At 35.5% G+C, this 7866-nt stretch overlaps 1 non-coding gene and 1 pseudogene across 1 annotated transcript; one reads left to right on the plus strand and one right to left on the minus strand.

The window, feature by feature from the left end:
- Nucleotides 1-728: 728 nt before the first annotated feature.
- On the minus strand, nt 729-802 carry TRNAP-UGG (transfer RNA proline (anticodon UGG)). The gene has a single exon. It is a non-coding gene; the product is annotated as a tRNA-Pro (tRNA).
- A 2210-nt stretch (nt 803-3012) lies between these two features.
- LOC141021460 (photosystem II CP47 reaction center protein-like) lies at nt 3013-7437 on the plus strand (annotated as a pseudogene).
- Nucleotides 7438-7866: the final 429 nt, after the last annotated feature.

Below are 7866 nucleotides of genomic sequence, written 5' to 3' on the forward strand. Positions count from 1 at the left end.
CCTCATACGGCTCAGAAATTGCTATCTGAATTTCCCCTATCTTAACTGAATTCGATTTATCAAAAATCGATCCAATTTGTTCTTGGGTTAAGCAGAAGAAATTAATTACCTAAGTTTCAAACCCTAATTTTTATCAATATTCAGTTTGATCTTTTTTCCCACCTTCAGAAGAATGAAGCATAGATAGATATAGAGCCTTCGTTCAAATTTTCTGAAAGGTAACTATCCCGGTTTCATATATGAAATCTCTATAGAATCCTTGAAAAAGACTTTTTTCCATAAGAAAGAAAAATTAACTTAGTATCTTTGGGATCTGATACTACACCGCTGCTTAATCCCTTAGTGGATCGGCTCTATTACATAAGCGGATTCCTAAATTTTGCCCCATATCATGGGATAAGTAAGCAGTTTTTTTGATTGACCTCCTCCAGACTAGAGAGGAGGTCAAATTGAAATTGGAGTTACAATTCAATTTTGTTAAGTTATTTTACTCTGCTTCTACATAAAATAGATGGAATCACGCTCTATAGGATTTTAACCTACGACATCGGGTTTTGGAGACCCCCGTTCTACCGAACTGAACTAAGAGCGCTTTCATTCATTCAAAAAGATTTTTTTCTATTCCTAATGTATCTCACGTACGTATAGTTTCCACAAATTCAAGTTATACCCACTTTACTTTAATTGATCTCGTCGCTACTGCCTATATAGAAGAAAGAAGTAATAGGTAGGGATGACAGGATTTGAACCTGTGACATTTTGTACCCAAAACAAACGCGCTACCAAGCTGCGCTACATCCCTTTTCCAAATTAAATTATTGTACAATGCCATTGTACACAATTCTTGTCTTCTTTTACACATCATAATTTTCTTCTTCTTTCTTTCTCTATCTATATATAGAACCCTCGTGTCATTTCTTCTTTTTGGTCTCATATAATTAAGGAATTATATACATATAAAATCCAATATAATTTCGCCTATAAAAGAAGGATTACTTTTCCTTGGTAAAATATAGGAAGAAGGAGTCATCTTTTTCTTTTTCAGGGATAGGAAAATTTCGTCGATATGGTTCATTTTATATATAGCATAACAATCTTGGGCAAGAGTTTATGATCATATATGTATTCCAACAAGGAAGGAGGATTTTCAATGCGGGATATAAAAACATATCTCTCTGTAGCACCCGTGCTAAGTACTCTATGGTTTGGTGCTTTAGCAGGTTTATTGATAGAAATTAATCGTTTATTCCCAGATGCTTTGTCATTCCCTTTTTTTAATTCTAGTTATTGCTATGGGAGGGATAGATTTCTTCGTGATATGACAAAATTTGATCCTTGTCAATCTTTTTTTAGTATCAGAAGGAAAAAGAAAGAAAAGATGGATTGGGTTGAACCTCGGAGTCATTAAAAATTTGGTAAACCCCATTTTTTTATAGAAATTCAATTTAAAGGGGTACCCAAGCTAAATAAGGCCTCAGAAATCAGAGCATAGAAAAGGCGTGGCTGGCTAATTAAATGAAAGGATTTCGAACCAAAATCTTTGCTAATTCGACAAGGATTGTATTCTTTAATTATTTCTCTATTTTTTATTACTTAATTTAAGAATAAAAAAATTATTCTAATGAATTTTATTCTTCTTCTTCGGATTCAAAATAGAAGAATAAAAGAATAAGTAGAAGAATTAAGTTAAGTCAATCCAAAAAGAAAAGGAGGTTCATGGCCCAGGGAAAAGATGTTAGAATCAGAGTTATTTTGGAATGCATCAGTTGTGTTCGAAAAGGTGCCAATGAGGAACCGACAGGGATTTCTAGATATAGTACTCAAAAGAATCGCCACAATACACCCGGACAATTAGAATTCAAAAACATTTGTCGTTATTGTCGCAAGCATACGACTCATCACGAAATAAAGAAATAGGAACATCGTGTGTTCGATCTTTCCAAACAACAGAACAAGTAAGAAGTTCATATTTAATATATAAAGAGAACATAGTATAGAATAGAAAATACAAATCAACTCATTTGATTTCCGGTAGATATTATTTCATATGTATAAAGGGTATTCATATACTATAATATGAATCAAATAAGATATGGATCAAAGAAAAACTACTTCTGGCCTAAATTAATAAAATAAAGAAGTGAATTTTCAAATTTTAAATAATGAATAAATCATGTATACATCTAAACAACCTTTTCTTAAACCTAGGCAACCCTTTAGTAAATCCAAGCAAACTTTTAATAAATCCAAGCAACCCTTTCGTAAATCCAAGCAAACTTTTCGTAAATTCAAGCAACCTTTTCGTAAATCTAAACAACCTTTTCGCAGGCGTCCCCGGATTGGCCCAGGAGATCGAATTGATTATAGAAACATGAGTTTAATTAATAGATTTATTAGTGAACAAGGAAAAATATTATCGAGACAAATAAATAGATTAACCTTGAAGCAACAACGATTAATTACTCTTGCTATAAAACATGCTCGTATTTTATCTTTCTTACCGTTTCGTAACTATGAGAGCGAAAAGCAATTTCAAGCCCAGTCAATTTCAATAATTACAGGTTCTAGACCCAGAAAAAATAGACATATTCCTCAATTAACGCAAAAGTACAATTCCAATCGAAACTTAAGAAACAACAACCAAAATTTAAGAAACAACAACCGGAACTTAAGTTCCGATTGTTGATGTTTTATTCAAATTCGAAAGGGCCAGACCTATATATATTATAAAGAAAGTAATCCAACTCGTTGATTCCTACCACTTAATCTTAATTTATTGTATCTTCCCGGAGTTCCCTCTCCGGGAATTCATCTTTTATTATTCCAATATATTACTTTATTTATACCTTTAATTGATGATCTTTATTTTATTGGAAATCGTGTAAAGATTATTTGGATTTGATACAGCTACTTGTGCAAACATTTTACGATTAAGAATCAATTTCTTCTTGTACATGTTGTGTATTAATTTACTATAACTATCAAATACTTTATATACCCGCGTAGCTGCATTTATCTGAGTGATCCACAAATGACGAAAATCCCTCTTTTGCCTACCTCTATCTCGATGAGAGGAAACAAAAGCTCTTTTTACCTCTTGGGTAATCATTCGATTAAGTCTTAAATGAGCCCCTCTAAAGTTTGAGGCAAATCAACGCATTTTTGTTCGTCGTCTCCAGGCTATATATCCTCGCGGAACTCTGGTCATTGAATCAAATTAACCTTAATGAATAACTAATTATTTCTCTTCTTTTAGCCACCCTTTTTCTCATTAATAACAAAACTAATTATTCCGATATGTAAAATATTAATTCCAATGGCTTTTGCTATAGTAACCTCCCCAACCATGATTTTTTATTCCACTCCGTTCAGTTATTTCTATACAAAATAACAAATTCATTCTAATAATACTAGAAAAAATAGTGGGTTCCGTCGTTTCCATGGTTCCCTTTTAAACGGTGAGGCCCTCTGTATACACCGGACCCCTTTCTTTCATCAAAAGGTATTGCGAACTTGTATAGTCCACATTCTTTGGCTCTTCCTATCCATTATAGAGTAAATAGCTCTTTTCACAATAAGAGTTATCCATACAGTGACGGTATTTAATTATGAAAGTTGGCTGAGTAGCTGACCCTGTTAGTCCGTTCTTTTAAGATAAAGGAGCATAAGCCTTTTTCTTTTTATTACTATTTCTTCCACTTAATGGATAACCATTTGCTACCAATGGGAGAATTGCTTCTTATTTCCAATTTAGATAATTGGATTTGCACCAAAGGAAACCATAAATTCCATATACCATAGAAATCTAGGATAGACAAGCTATATCCTATTCATTGGTACTAATCATGGATACTTCAATTTTTTTTATTTGTTTTAAGTCATGATCTAAACGAGTCGCACATACACCCTAGCACATGTTCCTCGACGTTGAGGGCATCCTTTAAGCGCGGCCATTTTTTGAGCATTTCGTATTGGCTGTCTTGCGTTTCTAATAAGTTGTTTAACCGTCGGCATGTTGTATGTATATAGAAAAAAATGGAATTGTTTAGATCCATCTTAACCTGATGATTGCTCATCATGAGTTCTTTCTATTTTCTATTAAATCGAGGAACACACGAATTTAGCTGTGAAATAACTTTACAAGAAATCCGGACACTACCAATCCTTAAACATTTCTGGAAACCACACTAGATCAGTATCAAAGTGCTTGTCAATCATTTCATCCCCTCCGATATAGACAAGTCCATAAGTTTTGGCTTCGTCTGCTGACATAAAAACATCCCTTTCCATGTCTTCGGATACAACCCAAAAAGGCTTGCCTGTTCTTACTGCATAAACCCTTGTGATCATTTCGCGAACTTTGTGTAACTCTTCTACTTCTAGTAAAAATTCTGGTGTCCTTGCCCGATAATAAGCATTACCAGGTTGGTGAAGCATAATCCTCGTGTTAGAGAATGCTATATGCTTGGTGGGTTCTCCTCCAAGCATAATGAAGGATGCCATGGAGGCGGCTATTCCGAGGCATATTGTATATACATATCCGGTGTCACCGCTTGCATCGTATCAAAAATAGCCATTCCTGAGATTAGCCACCCGCCCGGGAGTTTATAAACAAAAAAATATCACTAATTCCATCTTCTATACTCAGATATACCATGAGACCTGTAATATGATTCGTGATCTCGCAACGAATCTCTTGACCTAAAAAAAGTGTCCTTTCTCATACATAACATTGTATAAGTCAACCCAAGTCGCTTCTTCATCTCCAGGAATCCGGTGAGGTACTTTTGGAACACCAATGGGCATATTAGATTAATACTATTAAATTTAAGTAAGAAAACCACACTTTAATATGGAAACGTAAGAATGGAACAGAAAGAAAGAATCTATAGTTTATTGTCTTAATTTTTATTCTTATTCTATATGAATACTATAGATTATATTAATACGTAGATTGAAAGGTTATACATATAAGGAATGTAAGACAGACTGAATAAAGAAAAAGGAATGGGTGATTCGAATGCTAAACAAATAGGGGTAGCGATCTATTCTTCATTTTTTTCCAAATTGGCCAAGTTACCCATTGCATATTGGCACTTATCGAGTATAGAATAGATCTGCTTCTCTTTCTTCTTATGAACATAATTGGCTTCTTATTTTTAAAGGAATGAAATAAATATTCGCGCTTTCTGACACAGAATCCCCTAGAAGGGTTAGGTACATAGGATATGGATAGTCTTTTTCAATGCGATAAAATAAAGCGACATCATGTCTATTTTTCTTTGCTAAAGGGGTATTTCCATGGGTTTGCCTTGGTATCGTGTTCATACTGTCGTATTGAATGATCCGAGTCGATTGCTTGCGGTGCATATAATGCACACAACTCTAGTTTCTGGTTGGGCTGGCTCAATGGCTTTATACGAATTAGCAGTTTTTGATCCCTCTGATCCTGTTCTGGATCCAGTGTGGAGACAAGGTATGTTCGTAATTCCCTTCATGACTCGTTTAGGAATAACGGATTCGTGGGGTGGTTGGTGTATTTCAGGAGGAACTGTAACAAATCCGGGTATTTGGAGTTATGAAGGTGTGGCAGGTACGCATATTGTGTTTTCTGGCTTGTGTTTCTTGGCAGCGATCTGGCATTGGGTATATTGGGACCTAGAAATATTCTCTGATGAGCGCACGGGAAAACCCTCTTTGGATTTGCCCAAGATCTTTGGAATTCATTTATTTCTTGCAGGGGTGGCTTGCTTTGGCTTTGAGGCATTTCATGTAATGGGTTTATATGGTCCTGGGATATGGGTATCCGATCCTTATGGACTAACTGGAAAAGTACAAGCTGTAAATCTAGCGTGGGGTGCAGAAGGTTTTGATCCTTTTGTTCCGGGGGGATAGCTTCTCATCATATTGCTGCGGGTACATTGGGTATATTAGCGGGCTTATTCCATCTTAGTGTCCGTCTGCCTCAACGTTTATATAAAGGATTATGTATGGGCAATATTGAAACTGTACTTTCCAGTAGTATCGCTGCTGTTTTTTTTGCAGCTTTCGTAGTTGCTGGAACTATGTGGTATGGGTCAGCAACGACTCCAATCGAATTATTTGGGCCTACTCGTTATCAGTGGGATCAGGGATACTTTCAGCAAGAAATATATTGAAGAGTTAGCAATGGTTTAGCCGAAAATCTTAGTTTATCAGAAGCTTGGTCTAAAATTGCCGAAAAATTAGCCTTTTATGATTATACTGGTAATAATCCGGCAAAAGGGGGATTATTCAGAGCAGGTTCAATCGACAATGGGGATGGAATAGCTGTTGAATGGTTAGGACATCCCGTCTTTAGAGATAAAGAAGGACGTTAGCTTTTTGTAGGCCGTATGCCTACTTTTTTTGAAACATTTCCGGTTGTTTTAGTAGATGAGGAGGGAATTGTTAGAGCAGACGTTCCTTTTAGAAGAGCAGAATCCAAATATAGTGTTGAACAAGTAGGTGTAACGGTGGAGTTCTATGGTGGCGAACTTAATGGAGTAAGTTATTCTGATCCTGCTACTGTAAAAAAATATGTGAGGCGGTCTCAATTAGGGTAAATTTTTGAATTAGACCGTGCTGCTTTGAAATCTGTGGGTGTTTTTAGCAGCAGTCCAAGGGGTTGGTTCACTTTTGGTCATGCTACCTTTGCTTTGCTCTTCTTATTCGGACACATTTGGCATGGCGCTAGAACATTGTTCCGAGAAGTTTTTGCTGGTATTGATCCAGATTTGGATGCTCAAGTTGAATTTGGAACTTTCCAAAAAGTGGGAGATCCAACTACAAGGAAACAGGCAGTCTGATACACATTGTTATAGTATCTTTCACCTCTCTTTTTTAATTTGACATGGGAAACATCTCCCATCCTTTCTTTGACTCTTTTTCTTTTTTATATGGGAAATTATCCCAAATGACAAATGAATAGGTGTGGAAGTTATAATTGTAAATAAACGAGGATCGAATCTATGGAAGCATTGGTTTATACGTTCCTTTTAGTTTCGACTTTAGGGATATTTTATTCGCTATCTTCTTCCGAGAACCACCTAAGGTTCCACCAACTCCAACTAAAAGAATAAAATAATTTCATTTAAGTAAGAAGTCCCCCTATCTGGGAGACTTCTTACTTAAATTAGTCTCCGTGTTCTTCGAATGGATCTCTTAATTGTTGAGAGGGTTGCCCAAATGCGGTATATAAGGCATACCCAGTAAAGCTTACAAGTAAACCATATATGGAGATGGCGACTAAAGTTCCTGTTTCCATTTTTATAGAATTTCAAGATTACAATGGATCTACGAAAATATCGGGTATTTACAACTACAACGGAATAGTATACAAAGTCAACACCAATGATTAAATAGAATTTATGGCTACACAAACCGTTGAAGATAGTTCTAAACCTAGCCCAAAACGAACTGGTGCAGGTAGTTTACTGAAACCCTTGAATTCGGAATATGGGAAAGTGGCCCTGGGTTGGGGGACTTCTCCTTTTATGGGGATCGCAATGCCTTTATTCGCTATATTCCTATCTATCATTTTAGATATTTATAATTCTTCCGTTTTACTGGATGGAATTTTAACCAATTAGGTTTCTACTAACTAAAACTAGGAAGTCAGAGTTTTTCCATCCAAAAAAGCATTTCTAGTTTAAGATCTACATTTCTAGATATTATGGTAGTTCGACCGTGGAATTTTTTTGTTTCGGTATCTCTGGAATATGAGTGTGTGACTTGTTAGAATTGATCCTATTGATAATACATAGAAAGGGCATGTTATCACTATCAAGATGATTCTAATTCGTCAGATATTATTTATTCTAGTATCTGGAACACGAAATAGATAGA

This window comes from Aegilops tauschii, chromosome 4 (genome assembly GCF_002575655.3).
Source record: "Aegilops tauschii subsp. strangulata cultivar AL8/78 chromosome 4, Aet v6.0, whole genome shotgun sequence".
NCBI classification, from domain to species: Eukaryota; Viridiplantae; Streptophyta; class Magnoliopsida; order Poales; family Poaceae; genus Aegilops; species Aegilops tauschii.